Source organism: Petaurus breviceps, unplaced genomic scaffold (genome assembly GCF_028583685.1).
Source record: "Petaurus breviceps papuanus isolate PSGF00001 unplaced genomic scaffold, PetGlider_PUasm1.0 90879, whole genome shotgun sequence".
NCBI lineage: Eukaryota > Metazoa > Chordata > Mammalia > Diprotodontia > Petauridae > Petaurus > Petaurus breviceps.
In genome coordinates this window covers 8,907,050-8,925,112 of record NW_027187368.1, presented here as the reverse complement: position 1 = coordinate 8,925,112, position 18,063 = coordinate 8,907,050, and the positions used below count along the sequence as shown (strand labels likewise).

The 18,063-nt window shown below is 39.4% G+C and overlaps 1 protein-coding gene and 1 long non-coding RNA gene across 3 annotated transcripts in view; one reads left to right on the top strand and one right to left on the bottom strand.

Annotated features, from left to right (window-relative positions):
• The window catches only part of LOC138150402 (uncharacterized), a 113,407-nt gene extending 110,960 nt beyond the window's left edge, over nt 1-2,447 (top strand). Inside the window, exon 4 of the long non-coding RNA XR_011165564.1 lies at nt 1,757-2,447. This is a non-coding gene — a long non-coding RNA (uncharacterized lncRNA). The remainder of the gene's footprint in view (nt 1-1,756) is intronic.
• Nucleotides 1-18,063, bottom strand: part of ASTN2 (astrotactin 2) — a 1,158,830-nt gene that overhangs the window by 524,227 nt on the left and 616,540 nt on the right. The gene's annotated exons all lie outside the window — the stretch shown is intronic.

Sequence of the window (18,063 nt, the reverse complement as noted above, 5' to 3'; positions counted from 1 at the left end):
CTGTCTCAGGAGGTAGTGAGTTTCTTGTGACTTCAGGGATATTCAGAGTAACAGGATGGTCCACTTTGTCAGGGATGTTATAGGATGAATTCATGCTTAAGGTGGGGTGGGGCAAGGGGACATTGAACTAGATAACTTCATATGCCTTTAAGATTTCTGCATATGGGGATTATTTATTTCCTTTAATTTTATGCAGTTAACCCATCCTTTACATCTTGGACAGAAGGAATGTAATCTGATGCTCTCCTGCTTTCTAAGAGGAAATTAGGTGCTGGTTTTTCCACAAATATTAAAACCCACAGCCAGACCATTCTGATCCGCCATGACAGTTCCCAAATTTAAATGCTCTTTCCTATGGCTTTCCTTTTCTGCCTCACTCCTGCTATTTCCTCCCCCTTCCCACCAGTCCTTGAACAACCGGAAAAAAAAAGCCCAAACAAAAAAGGTCAATCCTTTTGGAAAATAAATTGCATAGCAGAACAGCTCACAATTAAAAATGCATTATAGAGTTTCTGAGGATGAGTTTGACTCAAGCCGACACAGGTGCTTGTGAAGGCAGGTTATAAATGGCCTCTGTCAAGCTGAAGAAAGGTTATAAAACTGCTACATTTGGTGCTTAAAAAAGAAAATCAATTTTCTATGTGAGTGAAATGCCATACATATTAATAAAAGTTCAGGAGATCTCTTGCTCCTGTAGGGCTCATCTCTGGACAGAAGCCACCAGGGCATGATGGATTCCTGGCCAGTGGGCCATTAGTGTGTGGCCAAAGGCCCATTCTGCCTGCCTTGGGTCACTGAGAGACCAAAACCTGGAAACAGTCCTGCTGCCTTTTTATCAAGCAATGGGAAGTATCTCAGACCTAGGATCAGGCAAATAACTTTTATCAGCTAGGCAATGAACTCTCCTCACCCACTCCCATGCTGACTTCCTTCATTCTATTTTGGCTGATGACCTAGGCTTATAGAGTACTAGAGTTGGAGACACCTTAGAAGATAATATATCAGAATGTGATGAGACCTTAGTGCATTGATGGATAAAGCACAGAATACTGGACCTTGAAGAGGTCTTAAGACATAGAATGTTACAGCAACCACCTCCGAAATCATCTAGTTCAATATTTAAATTTGGGTCCGTGAACTTAAAAGCAAAAAAACAATGCTGTTCTTCAATATAATTATTTTCCTTTGCAATCCTATGTATTTTACTTTATGGATTTGACAACATTATTTTGTGAGGGAGTCTATAGGCTTCACAAAACTTCCAAAGGGGCCTGTGACCAAAAAAAAAATACCAAGAATCCCTTGTCTATTCCAAACCCTACTTTTTACAGACAAAGAAATAAGACCAGAGAAATAATTTTGTATTCCCACAGTCACACAGGCAACTTGACAGGAGTAGTGCAGCCTGAGCATCAAGAACCAAAGCACAGGGTTTGGTAAGTCCTCTTTCAAGAGAACAGACTATGATTTAAGACAGAGAAGGAACACATGTTTCTTGGGGAACATCATAGGCAGCCCTTGCGTGGAGGAGTGCCACAATATTTCAGCTTAGCTTTGGTCTCTGTCTGTCCCCTCTCTTCCTCCTGAGTTTGCTTTCTCCTTTCATAACCTGATTTTTAATCACTGCACAGCCATTTGTTTCTGTTTCTAAATGTGCATTTTAATGTTCATTAATTATGGGATGCAAATTGCTTTGAGTGTAACATTTGTAAAGAACAGCTTCTCCTTACCCTCTCCCCCCCCTCCCCCCCCCCAGGATGAGGAGGCAAGCATGAAGGCCAGCTGCTCCACACAGGAAAAGGAAATTAGAAGAGAAGAAACAATGATAGCAACAATGACGATGGGGAAAACCGCAGCAACTTTTCCTTTGGCCTGAATGAACTGGTGAGGGATCCCTGTGGAGGCTATAAGCAGAAAAGCCTGGCCTGACTTTCTAAGAACTGGCTATTTAGGAAAAAACTCAGCAGCCAACAAAGGGACTAGAATAGAAACTTAAACTTCAGAGGGGTGGGTGGGGGAAGATGGAAGGGAAGGTGGAAGCTTGATGAACGAAAAGAAGTATACAGAAGGGATGAGGGTCCAGCATCGGAGAAATAAATATGACTGGGGAGGAAAATCAGGAGTTTCCTCAGTGGCAATCAGACTTCAATAAAGCAATGGAAGTGATTATGTTTTCAGAGAAGACTTTTTTTTTTAATAACAAGATCCACGTTGATGAGTTCATTGACTTGACTGGGGTGAGTAGTAAACTTTATTGTGAAGAATAATTGTATCCTTGCTAGATATGATGTTTCGGACAGAAATCTGGTATTACCTGCCAGTCAGAGCAGCATTTTTATGAGGGGTTTCAGGATTTCCTGAGAGCTTAGCCATATAAATGAGCATTACAAGGTTGTGGAAAGGAAGGCCCAGAGAGAAGAGGAAACTTGACCAATGTCAGAAAGCATCATCTACCTAGTGGAAAAGTTAGCACTGGAGCCCTGGCAATCTCTTAGCTTCTTACTTAGTGCTCTTTCCATTACAACATGCCAATTCTATCCAAGTTCAAATGGCAAGGATGTTCCTGTCTATAGCTAATCAGCTCACAGGGACTTGGGAGAGATTGGAACTTTACTCAAGTTCCTTATGGGGATGGAAAGGGTCTGTTTGCCATAAGGACTAGGCATTGTGGAAAGACCAAAAGATGAAAAAGAAGATGAAGTCACTAAGAGCATGAAGGTGGCTGATATAGGTTTATTCACAAAATCTTACAAGACATCAAGATTAAAATCCATAATTTTTCTATTTCGTTTATAATCCTACAGAGTTCTCCTCTTTAGATAAGAGGGAAGAGTTAGAGACAAATATAAGGCCAGACTACTTCTCACAGAGGAGAGTAAACAAAGGGCCTACAAGAACACAGAATCAGAGCTGGAACTCTATCCTCTTATTTTACAGGTAGTGAAATGGAACCCTAAAGAGAGGAAATGACTTACCCAAAGTCACACAGGGAGAACTGGGAAGATCTAGACTTTGAATGCAGATCTTCTGATTCAACATGCAGTGCACTTTCCCATTAACAACACTGCGGTCTCTCAATTTACAATGCAGAATCCCAGAAGGTTCTAATAATTTCCTGAATGACAGTTTCATAATGGATGATTCAGGGAAAGTCCTAACCTTTCATGTTGACATTAAGGATCATAACTACCCTGTCCCTTTGATGACTCTAGCAGAGACACAATTCTAAGATAAATGAATTACGAGCAGCTTGATTTAATACAAAGAGTGCTGAGGCTGGAATAAGCAGACCCGGATTTGATTACAGTGCCTGGTGCATAGTAGGCACTTAAGTATTTATTGATTGATTTTGTTCTTTTTGTGTAATAGAGACTGGGTGATATAATGAATGCTAGGGCTGGCCTCAGAGCCCGGAGGACCTGAGTTTAAACTCACCTCTGACACTTACTGACAATGTGACCATGGGAGAATTACTTTACCTTTCAGAGCTCCAGGAAAGTCTATGAATCTAAGTTGATAAGAAGGTGCTAACCTGCACTGGTAAAGGGAATCTTTAACTGAAAAGTCTCTTACTAATGAAATCCTAGATCCAATCCATATCTTCTATCCTCCTTTCTTGTGGAAAAGATGAAAAGCTGTAGACTAAACAATAATTTAATTAATTGGATTCAGAGGGAGTTAAATAATCAAAATAAGAAAGTTATTAGTGGTTCCATTTCAACTTGGCAGTGCACTAGGGATTGGTATGTGGCCCGGTACTGTTCATCATTTTTATTAGTGAAATTACTTGGATAAAGACAAAGATGACATGCCATAAAATGTGTAGATGACACCAAGCTGGGAGGGATAGCTAGCCGACTGGATGGCAGAGGCAAGATACAAAAAGATGTCGACAGGCCAGGACATCGGGCTGAACACAGGAAGATTAAATTCAATAGGAATATATGTCAGGTTTACATTTGGGTCCAAAAAATAATTTCCCAAGTACAAAATAGGAGAGGCATGTTAAATAGCAGTTTCCTAGAAAAGCCTCTAGGAGTTTTACTGGATTTCAAATGTCTGAAGAGCAGTGCTATGTAAAAGAAGGATCTGATTTGTTTCTGGTTCTCCCCACAGGGCAGGACCCGGACAACAGGCAGAAGAGACAATATTGATTTATCAGGGGTGGCTAGGTGGCACAGTGAATAGAGCACTGGCCCTGGAGTCAGGAGGACCTGAATTCAAATGCAACATCAGACACTTAACACTTACTAGCTGTGTGACCTTGAAAATGTAAGTTTTGTCTCAAGAAAATGTCCTGATAGAGCTATTAAAAAGCAAATTCCCTCTAACTGGAGATCTTCAAGCAAAGGGTTAAACACCCTGTGTCCAATATGCCTTGTGGGGATGCCTTTGTAGATATAAATTAGAAAAGATTACAACAGATTAGAAAAGGTACCACTTAGGTACCTTCTAACACCAGCATTCCATAAGTGTGTGACTTTAAATTCCAGCTCTGAACTTTCCTACCTGTGCAAGTTACATGGACAAGTCATTTCATATCTAGTTACGAAAGCTTTCCCATCTCTAAGATGAATCCAATACCACTTTTATTATCTATTTCACATTAGTGGAAAAAGTAAGAATTTTCAAATTCAGAGGACCTGGGATTGACTCCCAGCTATGCTTGCTACCACTGTGACTTTGGTAAAATCCCTTAGCCTCTCTAGGTCTCACTTTCTTCATCTGCAAAAAAAAATTTAAAAAGTTGGATTAAGTCATCTAAAGTGTTTTTTTCATGTCTTGATCATATGAAATTTTATAAAAGGTGATTTGTAAACCAAAGGAGCTACAGAAAAGTTCATTGTTGGTGTTCCTGTGCTTGTTCATATGACCCAGGCGATATAGGTCGTGTTCTTAATAGTAGAATCTGCAAATAACAGCAGGGGAAAGATGACATGGCAGGTGCAACTGAAGATGTGGCGGGCTCTGTTTGCGTGTTCTCCCATATGATACCCTGCTCATGTAGCTGACACTGATCTCTGGTGCAGGGTCCCTGTGTGGGGGCAGGAAGTGGTCCCTCCCCCAGTCCCATTCTGCAGCTGTCACACACGGAGCTCTTCTCCTGGTCTCCATCAGTTATTGCCAGCATTGATTTGTATGGCCAGAGTAGCCTCAAGCCCATAATTACAGTGAGTTTTAATCAACCTTCCGTCAATTCAGCTGCAGTTCAATTTGTGATCTGCTGTGGCAGTGACATACAGGGGGGGTTATTTTCTGAAAAATGACTGGGGAAATCAAATGGCAGCTCATATGGTAGCCCTGCCAAGAAAAGCACCTCCAAGCCAGTTCCTGGCCCATATGGGGGTCACACACATCTGGAGGAAATGGGCCAGGATTAGCAGAAGAAGAGGCCATTAATCAGGTCCTGAAATAAATCATAGTCATGGGCTCTGCTGGAGAGCAGGATCTGGCTATGGAGCCTAGAGGTGATTCTCTGCCTAAAACATACAAAAACTGGTAAAGCTATTTCTCTGTTTCTTATCAACTAGATACATTAATGTTTTCATACACATGTTAAATGTGTCCAGCAGAGCGTTAGAAACTATGAGATGTAAAGCAAAGTATAAGACATTGTGTCCACTCTTCAGGAGCTCACAGTTGTGTTGGAGAGATGACTCACCATAGAAAATAGTAAAATAACAGCAAGAGACAGCCTGTAATTAGTTTTAAATCTTGTCAACAGAGTTGTGCAGTGAGAAGGTTATTTGTCACCCATGTTTCTTTCTTTTATTCATTCATTCATTCATTCATCAAACACTAAAGTGGCTATTATGTTCAAAGCCCTGACTCACCAGAGGGAGAGACATGGGCCTTTATGGAGTTTGAACATATGTGATATGTGATAATATATGATATTATATATGAGATAAATTATATGATAAATATGTGACAAATGATAAATAAATTATATAATAAATAAATATGATAAATCCTTTTTTTTTTGGAGGGGAGAAGGTAGGGCAATTGGGGTTAAGTGACTTGCCCAAGGTTACACAGCTAGTAAGTGTTAAGTGTCTGAGGTTGTATTTGAACTCAGGTCCTCCTGACTCCAGGGCCAGTGCTCTATTCACTGTGCCACATAGCCACCCCTGATAAATCCATTAGAGAGAAGCAGAGTACTCTGTGAGGTTGGGGAGGGGGGTTATACATACACACATATGCATATACACATTTACATATATTTGAATATATCAAGTAATTTGTGATTTTTCTTGATATTAGAACTACCTGTGCCAAAGAAAATCACAAACTCCCTCATACTATGAGATCACAGATTTAGAACTGGAAGGGAATTTAAAGATCTTCTTTTCCAACTCCCTCATTTTACAGTTGTGGAAACTGGGGATAGAGGAAGGGAATGAGTTTCTCATGATCATGCAGCTAGTTAGAAACAGAGGTGGAAGCAAAGCCTAGGTAGATAGAATCCAAGCAGTAGAACTTTTTCTATTATGCCGTGTTCTATATGAGGATCACTTGAAAGACCTGGGAATGTTTATTATGCAGGAGAGCAGATGTATGGAGGTCACAACAGCTGCATAGTATTTGATCTGTTTTGGAGAAAAAAGGATTAGGCTTATTGTGCTGGATTTGAGAGGGCAGGACTATACACAGAGGGTAAAAATTGAAAAGAGGTAGATTTATTACTAATGTAAGAAAATATTTCCTAATATAATTTAAGGCACTGTGTTATATGCTAGAAAAAAGTAAGGAAGAATAGGAAGAAGGGAGGGAAGGGAGGTAGAGAAGGAAGGCTGGGAGAGAGAGAAGGAAAGAAGTGAAAAAGGAAGAAAGGAAAGAGAAAAACCATCCCAGCCATCAAAGAGCTTATAATTTCCAAGTAGCTCTTCTGGAAGTTATGGGTTCTCTGTCATTAGAGCTCTTCCATCAAAAGGTAGATGATTACCTTCTGGAAATGCTGTAGAGGTGATTTTTCTTTTAGGTATGGGTTAGAGTAGATAGCAGCTGAGGTCATTTATTCATTTAGCAGGAATTTTTTAAATGTCTACTAAATGCAAGGCACTTTGTTAAGTGTCGGGATACAAAACAAGTTAAAAGACAGTCTCTGCTGTCAAGGAACTTAAGCTCTAAAGGAACATGGTGGTAAATTCCCTTTTCCTCATGGCTATTCTCCAAAGTCTATAATCACCTTGGAGAACAATTTGGAATTATGTCCAAAGGGCATTTCTGGCTAGGATCTAATACTTTTAGACTGAAAAACAGAGCTTGCTATTTCTTATCCCTTTTCCCCCATTCTTACATGAAAATCAAAAGGAAGTTAAAAGCATTTGTTGCCTTGTTTTGCTCATTACCTTTTAAGGTATATAAAATTGTCACTCTCAATTGGACACTGAGTACTAGGGTTGGAATTTGAGAAAGTTCACTTTATATTATACATATAGCCTCTCGCACACACCTAAAGTTTTAGACAGCAGTCATATTGGAAAGTGATAAGGGCACAGGAAATGAAATCAGAGTACTTGATTCAAATTTTAACTCTTTATAGACATTACCCATGTGATCTTGGAGAAGTCACTTGCTTTTTTTCTAGGGTTCACTTTCCTCAACAGTGAAACAAAGGGGGTGAATTAGATAATTTCTGAATACCTTTTCATATCTAAACCCTGTGCTGTAAGGTTGTTGGCTACTTGGCTGGTGGCTAGGTCATTTACAAAAGTCCTGGATTCCCATGCCACCATCTCTAGTGATTTAGATTGGTAAATAGATGAGGTGCTTGATTCTCAAGGAGTATAAAGTCAAAAAGGGGGCCAGAGGTGTGACTGCAAGAGTTCTAAGGTCAGAGACAGTCAATTAGAGGGGCCTAATTATGTCCATAATTCTATGTCCACACTGGAGAATCTTTTTTTTTTTTTTGCTTTTTTCATCTTTTTTTTTGGGGGGGGCAAATAGTATTCTAGTTTTCTCAAATTACATGTAAAGATAGTTTTCCACATTCATCTTTTATAAGATTTTGAGTTTCAGATTTTTCTTCTTCCCTCCCTCTTTCCTCCCCCCCAAGATGTCAAACAGTCTGATATAGGTTATATTATATATATGCAATCATGTTTACATATTTCCACATTAGTTATGTTGTGAAACAGAACAAAAAGGAAAAGTCACCAAAAAAAAACAAAAAAGTGAAAATAGTATGCTTTGATCTTCATTGAGACTCCATAGTTCTTTCTCTGGATGTAGATAGTATTTTCTGTTAGTCTTTTGAACTTGTCTTGGATCACTATATTCCTAAGAACAGCTAAGTCAATAATAGTTGATCATTGGACAATGTTGCTATTACTGTGTATAATGTTCTCCTGGTTCTACTCACTTCATTCAGAATCAGTCCATGTAAGTCTTTCAAGGTTTATCTGAAATTTGCTTGCTCATCATTTCTTATAGCTCAATAGTATTTCACATTCATATACCATATATTCAGCCATTCACCAATTAATGGGCATCCCCTCAATTTCCAATTATTTGCCAACACAAAAAGAACTGTTATAAATATTCTTGTATACACAGTTGCTTTTCTCTTTTTTATGATCTCTTTGGGATATGGATCTAGTGTGGTACTGCTGGATCAATGAGTATGCACAGTTTGATTGACCTTTGGGCATAATTCCAAATTGTTCTCTAGAACGGTTGGATCAGTTCACAAGTTCACCAACAATCAGGCTGGAAAAATTTGAGCAAAGTCAGCCAGACTTAACAGGGTGGATCCCATTGTATTCCCCATCTTTTGTAAGAAAAAAACACAATTCACACTGCTGCAGCTGCAGTCATGCACTGACATTTGCGACTCACTCCTGCTGATCAGAACCATGCATCAGAAATGATTTTATATGCTGCTTGGCTCTAAAAAGCATGAAGCAAGAGCCATTTAACATATGCTTATGTGGATATATATTTACACAGCTTATGTCAAGTGTAATTTGGGGTGGTTTACAGATTTTATTTTTTGCCAGAGAAAGCAATTTAAAAGAAAAAGAAGACCCAACCCAAATGGTGACAGATGTAGTTATAGGTTGGACCTGCTGGGATTCCCTGGATGGTGAGGGTCCTAGTAGTTGAGGGGCACAGGAATATATGAAAGTCAAGGCTAATAGGAACATAGAAATATACCAGGAAAGGACCTCAGAGGCCATCTCATTCAATCCTCTCTTTTTATGGATAAGCAAATTGAGGCCCACGGAGGTTAGTATGATTTTTAAAAAGATGGGTGAACAGAGTCAGCCCTGGGCAAAAATTATAAAGTGATTTTTAAAAGATGAAAGTAAAACTTATCTTCATTATTTGTTATTCCTGGTCTACCTCCACTCGGTGTCCTACACCATAATGCATTAATGCAGTCTGTGTACTCAAATACAAAAACAGCAAATATTTAGTGAGAGCTTAGAGTGAACACTGTGGAAGGTCCTGGGAGAGAGATAGAGTTGAAATGGGACATGATCCTGGCTCTCACAGAGTTACTGAGCTGGTATCAGAAGCATAAAGAACTATCATAACTGAGACTGTATAACTGGTGCATTCGAAAGCTATGAACCAGTTTTGTATGAGTTCTGAGGGATAAAGCGTCATTACAGTCTGGGACATCAGAGAAAGCTTCATGGAGGAGGTGGTATGTTACAGATAGATATGAGTAAAACAAAAACAAAGAGGACAGGTATTCCATATATAGGGAAAAGCATGAACAGAGAAATAAAGACAGAGAAACAAAGAGAGACAAAGATAGAAAGAGACAGAGAAATAGGGATGGGGTAGAAGACAGAGAGACAGAAAAAACAGATTGACAGAGACATATATATATATATATGTATATATCTATACGGGGGGAAAGGAGAGAGAGGGGAAGGAGAGAGGGAAAGGGAGAAAGAGAGACAGAGACAGATATAGAGATAGAAAGATGGAGAGACAGATGGAGAGTAGAAGAGAGTAGAGAGGAAAGAAAAGATGAGAGAAGGGAAGAGAAGAGGAGAGGAAGGGAGTAAAGGGAAGGAAAGAAGGGGAGGGGAGGAGGCAAAGGAAGGAGAGTAGAAGAGAGGTGAGGAGGGAAGAGTGAAACAGAGAGTCGGGATGGGATGCAGAGGCTTGTCTAGCTAAAGCATAGTGTATGTATGTAGATAAAAGTACGACATGATCAATATGGAAGAGCAGTATCACCCCTATTATGGGGGACCTTGGATTCCAGGCAGAGGAGTTTAAACTTTATTTGGCAGGTAACAGTGAACCCCTGAAGATTTATGAACAGAAGACTGGCATAACCACATATGCTCTGTTTGCCCCAGACTTGTCCCAGAGGACAGAAGAACAAAGAAGAGGGTATGTGGGGGAGTAGAAAGAAGGCAGATTTTGACTCAATATAAGGGAAAATATCTCCCAAGTGAGAACTCTATAAAAATAGATGAGTCCCACACCATAAGAGACTTTTAAGCAATGGCTGGAAAACCACTTGCTAGGGATGTTATAGAACATATTCTGCACCTAGGTGAGCTCTGAGATCCCTTCTAACTCATATTCTGAGAATAGGCAGGAGCAGAATGAAGGAAAACATTGAGTCACGGCAGGGCCCTGCTGTCTTCTGAGTGACCATGATGAGTAACGGACTACTTATATATGTTCATGGATAGACTACATGACAGATGCACACATTCCCTCCCCTGATACAGATTGCCAGCTATCCATGCCTTCCCATTCTCTTATTCTTGTCCATGTCTCCTTGTGAGTTGTCCACTGGGGATCTGCCTAGTGGTTACTATGGTTCTTTAAAGACTTAATAGGCACCAGTGCAGCTCTCATGCTGTTCATCTATTGTCCCTCCCAAAGGGTCCACTGATAATCATCCCTGTACTCAATGATGGGTAGTTTTTTTTGTTTGTTTGTTTGCTTTAATGCCATTCAATCAATCTCCTTAAAAGGCCCTTTAGAAGTTACCCTTGGGCTAGGAATTTCAGGCAAAGTTACAGCATAGTTGGGGGTAGAGGGTCCTCATCCTTACCCTTCAAATTATGCCAACTCTTCATTAAGCTGACATTGCCATTCTCCAAAATGACTCTTTGTCTTTCTTGGAGGCAACATGGCACAATGAAATGCTTGATAAGGTGTCCTAAAGACCTGGGTTTCAACCCTGACACTAGTTATGAAATCATGGATAAATTACTTAACCTCTCTCAGCCTCATTTTCCTTATCTGCAAAATGGGGGTAATGACACCTATAATACTTTGCAGGGGGGTATAATCAGGATTAAATGAGATTATTATATAAATAGGTTCTTGTTCTAGACCTATGATTTCATTAATATTGGTAACTTCCAATGTGGAAATTCCTTCCATAGATACAGATCAGCATTCACTTTTAAATTCTTATCTTAGAGAGATGTCTAGGCACTAAATGATTAAGTAACTTGTTTATGGTCATGTAGCCAGTATATATCAGAGGCAGGACCTGAACTCAGCTCTTCCTGTCTTCTATCCATATGCCACATTGACTCTCCAGTATTATTCATTAGTGTTATTATTGAATCATTTTCTACAGTCCCACTGACACCAAAGAAATGATGGAAATAATACAATAACTTCTCACATTTCTAAAGGGATTTTTACAAAAGCTTACAAGACAGCTCCTCATGATACCAGTATAAGGAGACAATGAGAGCATGAGGACTCTGAAGGCCCTGTCTTCATAAGTTTACAAATGGAAAGTTTTGGGGCGCTTAGGTGACACAGTAGATAGAGCACCAGCCATGGAGTTAGGAGGACCAGAGTTCAAATCCAGACTGAGACACCTAACATGTACTAGCCGTGTGACCTTGGGCAAGTCACTTAATTCCAACTGCTCTGCCTTCCCCTCTCCAGAAAGTTAAAAAAAAGAATGGAAAGTGTGGGCAGAAACCATGTAGGATTTGGTGTGGCTACACCTAGATAATTCCAGGTTAGGATCTTCAGGACACTTTAGGGCAACTATGGGTTGCTTAGTCCTACAGTGTGGAGTCTTCATTTCTTCTACCCACTACCAGAGGGGCCTTTGTCTCTCTAACATTTTTAGACCAGAGGGAAGAGTTAACAATAGAATTGTGGAATTTCCCATTGTTTGCTTTCCCTAGATTCACAGACTTTCAACAGATCAAATTTAATTTCCCTCTTCTCCAAAATAACCTATTTTAAATTCTTGGACCATTCACAGGGTTTCTCGTGGAACAAGTGAAAGCATAGTACTACTCTTACTAATAATAAAACTGTGTGCATTTCTATAACCCCTTGAGGTTTAATCCATGATTTCATAACTAGTGTCAGGGTTGAAACCCAGGTCTTTGTGACACCTTATCAAGCATTTCATTGTGCCATGTTGCCTCCAAGAAAGACAAAGAGTCATTTTGGAGAATGGCAATGTCATCTTAATGGAGAGTTGGCATAATTTGAAGGGTAAGGATGAGGACCCTCTACCCCCAACTACACTGTAACTTTGCCTTAAGAAATCTTATAATATATATGATATTTAATATTCTCATTTGCAGATGAAAGAGATTAAGGGTCAGAGAGTTAAATGATTTGCCCATAGTCTCACTGTTACTAAAAGTGAGAGCTTGGATTCCAATCCAGGTCTTCCTGTCTCTGGGCCTATCACTCTTTCTCACCAAACTGCCTCTCAATGAAGAAAGAAAAACAAAATAAACTTATTGCATTGCACAAGATGAAGTAACATTTTAAACTATGCCACTGAGCAACACGTGGTAGTTCTGGACCACTTGGGGTAAAATATATATGTATGGTGGCAATAAGAATCCAAGGAAAAGAAATAACCATCCCAGGATACAGAATACATTGGATTAAAGTAAAAACCCACACAGTAGAAAGTTTAATATGTTAATTTACAAAGGTTGAAGATTCAGATGCATTTCTTAGTGTTAAGTCTCCAGTTAAAATGCTATCTTGGACTCTTACTGACTGGGCAAGTCACTAAACAACTCTATGCCTTGCTTTTCTCATCTGTAAAATGAAAGGGCTGCACTTGCTAGGTTCTAAGGTCCCTTTTATCCCCAAATCTATAATTCTATGAATTTTCATTTTCTGGAAGAATGAATTTGAGTCATATTTCATGGCAAGGGTTTTGGGGACAGAATGGCCACTTCCAAACTCTTTTGTAGTTTGGGAGAAGATACAGAAATATGGAGCAGAAAGAACATAGGATTTAGAGTCAAAAGACTTTGGATTTAATCTGTCACTGACTACCTGTGTGACCTTGAGCAAGCCCTTCTGGATCACAGTCTCTTCATGTGTAAAATAAAGCCTGAGAAGAGATGATCTCTAAGAGCCTTTCAAATTCAACATCCTATGATCTAGGGATGCCCTTTCAATAGGCAGAGAAGGTAGAGGTGGGATACAAGGGGCACCTCAAAGGTCCTCACTGCAAATAACTCCTCAGATGTCTGGGATTTTGTGTTTAGTGATTCACGGTTTTTTGTAGAAAGATAACAGGACCAGGAAGGAAGAAAAGACCTGGGTCTTGATTCCAGCTCTAACATTTACTAGCTGAGTGATGCCAGGAATCTAAAGCATACAGAGTTTAAGTGATTTGGGAAAGATCACAAAGGTAACAAGCAAAGAACCAGGCTTTAATCCCCGAGTCTTCTGGGTCCTTACCTTGGTGTTTCCACTAGTATCAATTTACACATGAAGCTTATTACATTGTATTTCTGATATTTCTCTGAAATTCTTACCTGGCTTTCCTGAAGTGAGTTATCTTATTGTTAGAAAAAGCAATTTACTCACAGTCAAGGAAAATTAGTGTTAGAGGAGTTGATCAGGGAAGCAACTGACAAATTTGAGACATCCTCCCAATCAACTTGATGAGAATACATGACATAGACCTTCCACGGAAGTAGGCATGTGCCTAGTCCTGTGCTGAGAGGTTCTGGGGAGCTCCTCTGGCTGGTGTTCGGTAACTAAAACTGCCTCAAAGAAGGAAGTCTGAGGGGTGCATACTCTTGTCCAGAGAATCACCCTAACAGCATGTTCAGCTCATCTTTTTTTTTTCACTTTAGATTTCCAGATAGAGTAAAAGAGGTAGCAAGGACTAAAGGGTGAGAAGGAATTTCTGCCTCTGACTCACACATATTAGATGGTCATGACAGGAGGAGAACGTAGTAGGTAGCCTGTGCTTGTCCAGGAGAGCCGGAGAAGGGAGCTCCTACTTTTCCAGTTCTTGGTTATATACTTTTGCTTTTCGCTTCCTTTTCTAAACACACAATTGGAGACTAACAATTCTAAATATTTTTTTAGTTCCCAACCTTGGGGTTACTTTGTGGGTAATTCTGAATTCTAAATTCCCAAAGCTTAAATTTCCCAAGAAATCAAGAGTTCTTGGAATTGAAAATTGGGCATGAGCTTCACAAAAGACTTAACAGTTGCTTCTGGGAGAGAAAGGGGGAGGGAGGAAGAGAGGGGAAGAGAGAGAAAGAAAGGAAGAAGGAGAGAAGGAGGGAGGGAAAGGAAGAGAAAGATTTCCATGTAGTTATAAAACCAAAAGCATGAGCGACCAGGAAACCTAGACCTTGCCAACCTTCTGTGATATTGCTTTGAACTGCTTGGATGTGAATGAAAAATGTTTGTTTATCTTCCATCTTATGGGAGGGTATACAGGTCTGATGGGCCATTAGAGTGCTTTATTTTTCTGTTTTATTTAACGGACTCTAACGAGGTCTTTGTATCTCATGTAGTTTCTATGTTACAGGTTACAAAGGCTGTCCCTTACTTAATCCCCATATTGAACAATTAATTCTAGTATAGAGAGTGGGGATGTTACAACCCACTTTTAAGGAAATCTAAACACAAACTATGGCTAAACATTACTTAGGATGTTTTCCTGCCCCCATATAGAGTGGAGTCAATGAGTTGTAGACAGAAACTGTCCCATCTTGAGATCAGCCCCGCAAGATTAGATATGAGTCCTCATGAACCCAAATATCTCAGAGAAGAGCTGTGCCACTGGTGACTCTAGAAATTAAAATGAGTCTTCCTTGATTCAAAAGTCTATTGATTTATGATCATATGAAGGAACCAATGAATAAGAGGAAGACATGGTGGAGAACATTCAAATAAAGATAAAAGAAAGAAGAAATAGAAATGGCACCACCATCAGAGAAGAGTACAGAATGCCTGGACAGAAAGAAGGAAATGAGAAATTAAAAAAAAAATACCACAGGGCTGGCACAGAAGCATGATTAATTAGTAACATTCTCAACCCAAGTTGGAAACCTTGTTAAAACCTTGGAATTTTCTTCCTCTAGAACTTGGAATTTTCAAGATCTTAGGTATTGGCAGCAGCCATCCAGCTACTATCTTTTCTGCTTCAAAATATTTTTTTGCAATTCTTTGGCAACTCAAATAAAAAGTCTGTATGTGAGAGCAAAGGCTCATGGGAGCATATATTTTCTGAAAGGTGTCAGGGAAGGATTTGAGGACATATGAAAAGGGCAAAGATATTCAAACCAAATGACAATATAATTCCTGCAAGACTTAGCTGAGATGAATGTCATAATAACATATAATAAGTAACACAATATAAAGAAAAATGGACCTGGAAGTTGAGAAACCTGGGTTCTAGTACCAACTCTATCACCAGCTTAATGTGTAAGCTTGGTTAAGTCACTTCATGACCTTTGCTTTCTCATTTAAGCTGATAGTGTCAGCCCAGCCTACTTTAAGCTCACAGGCTTGATATGAAAATCTAATGAGAGTAGATTTTTTTAAATACAGAAAATTATTTTTGAAAAAGAAAAAAAGCACTATTATATTATTAGAATTGTTATTAGCAATAAGAATACTAATTATGAATAGTTCCAGTGTCATTCTGAGAATCAGAAAACAAGGTCTTACATTAATAATTACAGGCTACATTGGTCTTATACTTTCTCATTATTTCCAATATGTGAATATTACTTTCCCCGAACATGTCTAGCTGCTAAAGGCAGGAAACAAATATGCTTCTGCTCTAATCCTCTGCAATATCTAGTATAGTACCAGGTACATACTAGTTTCTATGTGCATCTAAGTGTCAGAAAAGCAACATCATAGTAGAAAGAGTACTAAGTTTGGAGCTGAGAGACCAGAGTTCAAAGTCCTGACTTTACCATCAACTGGCTGTGTGACCTTTGACAAACTGTCTGTCCTCTCTGGGACTCTTCATTTGTAAAATGAAGGAACTAGACTAGGTGATCTAAGAGGCCCATTATATTCCTCTTAATTTTTAACATGTGAAACCCATTAGCTCATAAAATCAGGGAATGTTCAAGTTTCAAGAGACATCAGAAATTATTTGGAATACCACTGATTATTTCTCATTTGATCTTCCCTACAACCCTGAGAGTTAGGTATTATTTTATAGTTAAGGAATCTGAGGCAAACAAAGGTTAAGTGACTTGTCTAGAGTCACACATCTAGGAAATGTCTAAGGCAACATTTGAACTCAATTCTCCAGGCTTAGCACTCTCCCTGTGGCACCACATAGCTGTATGGGGTACACTACTAACCTCACAGTGTTGTTTAAAAGAAAGAACTTTGTAAAACTAACGTACTCTATAAATGGGAGGTATTACTGAAACCCCTCTGAGGAGATTTACTAGAAACTGTATTAAGAAAATAAATTAGTAGTATTCCCTAATTCACTGAGAACCATATTTAAACATACATAGGATTTCTCTTTATTAATTTCAATTATCCTGAAGTAACTCATGCATAGAATTCAGAGCTAAAAGGAGCTTTAGAGGCTATATAGTACAAGATTTCATTTTAGGATGTAGAAATTGAGGCACTGGGATGTTGTGACTAGCTGACAGGTAGTCACTGTCAGAAATGGAATCTGAATTATGATGTTATGGCTTCAGAATCAGCCTTGTTTCCATTCTAACATGAAAGGTGGTCCAGCCTCTTCATTTTACTGATACGGCTTTGGATCCCACCTCAGACATTTATCAGCTGAGTGACCATGGTGAAGTCACTTACAATTTCTAAGCTGCGCTCAGTTTATTCTTCTATAAAGTGAGAATAATAACATAACTATTTCTTACCTCAAAGGGTTATTGTAAGACTCAGATAAGTACATATGAAACACTTCATCAATATTGCTAAGCATTTTCTCATTTTCTCCACCAACTGCGTCCGTGCCCTGGCTTCAAAGCTTAGCTCAAAACTGAATGCAATTTATTTCAATTCACATTTCTTTATGCACCAATTCTGTGCAAAAGTGGGCAGCTAGGTGGCAGCAGTGGCCAGAGCACAGGGCTTGGAGTAAGGAAGACCTGAGTTCAAATTTGACCTCCCTTAGGCACTTACTAGCTGTGTGACCCGGGCTAAGTCACTTGATCCTGTTTGCCTCAGTTTCTTTATCTGTTGAATGAGCTGGAGAAGGAAATAGCAAACGATTTCAGAGTCTTTGCCAAGAAAACCCCAAATGGGGTCATGTAAAGTTGAACATGACTAAAATGGCTGATCAAGAACAATAACAAAATCTATGCAAAAGTTTTGTACTAGGGGCTATTTCCACCTTCAAAGGGCCTTCCTTCCTGCACTGCTCCAGACCAGTCTTCTATCTCTTCTCACAGCCCCTTTTAGCTCCTTTGCTCTGGTTACAAATCTGGCACAAATCTGTAACATGCTCTCATTTTGTCATACAACTTCAGCTGTGCAAGGTCTTGACCTACTGAACTAGCACATCATGAGACCATGGAGTGAGACCTAGAAGGAACCTCAGAGACCACCTAGTTCAGCTCTTTCAATTTATAGATGTGGAAACTGAGACCCAAGTGACTTGCCCAAGGTCACACAGATAGTATTGGAAATAGGACTTGAACCTTGCTTGTCTTACTCTAAAGCCAATGTTCTTTCTCCTGTACTAAAAAGAGAAGGGCCATACCTTCTCCTTGCTTTTATCACCCATAGCACCCCCACTGTGCCGTGACAGAGCAGTGACATAGGACGTGCATGTTGATTGATTGAAACTGACCTGAGCATCACATTCTCATGTCAAGGATA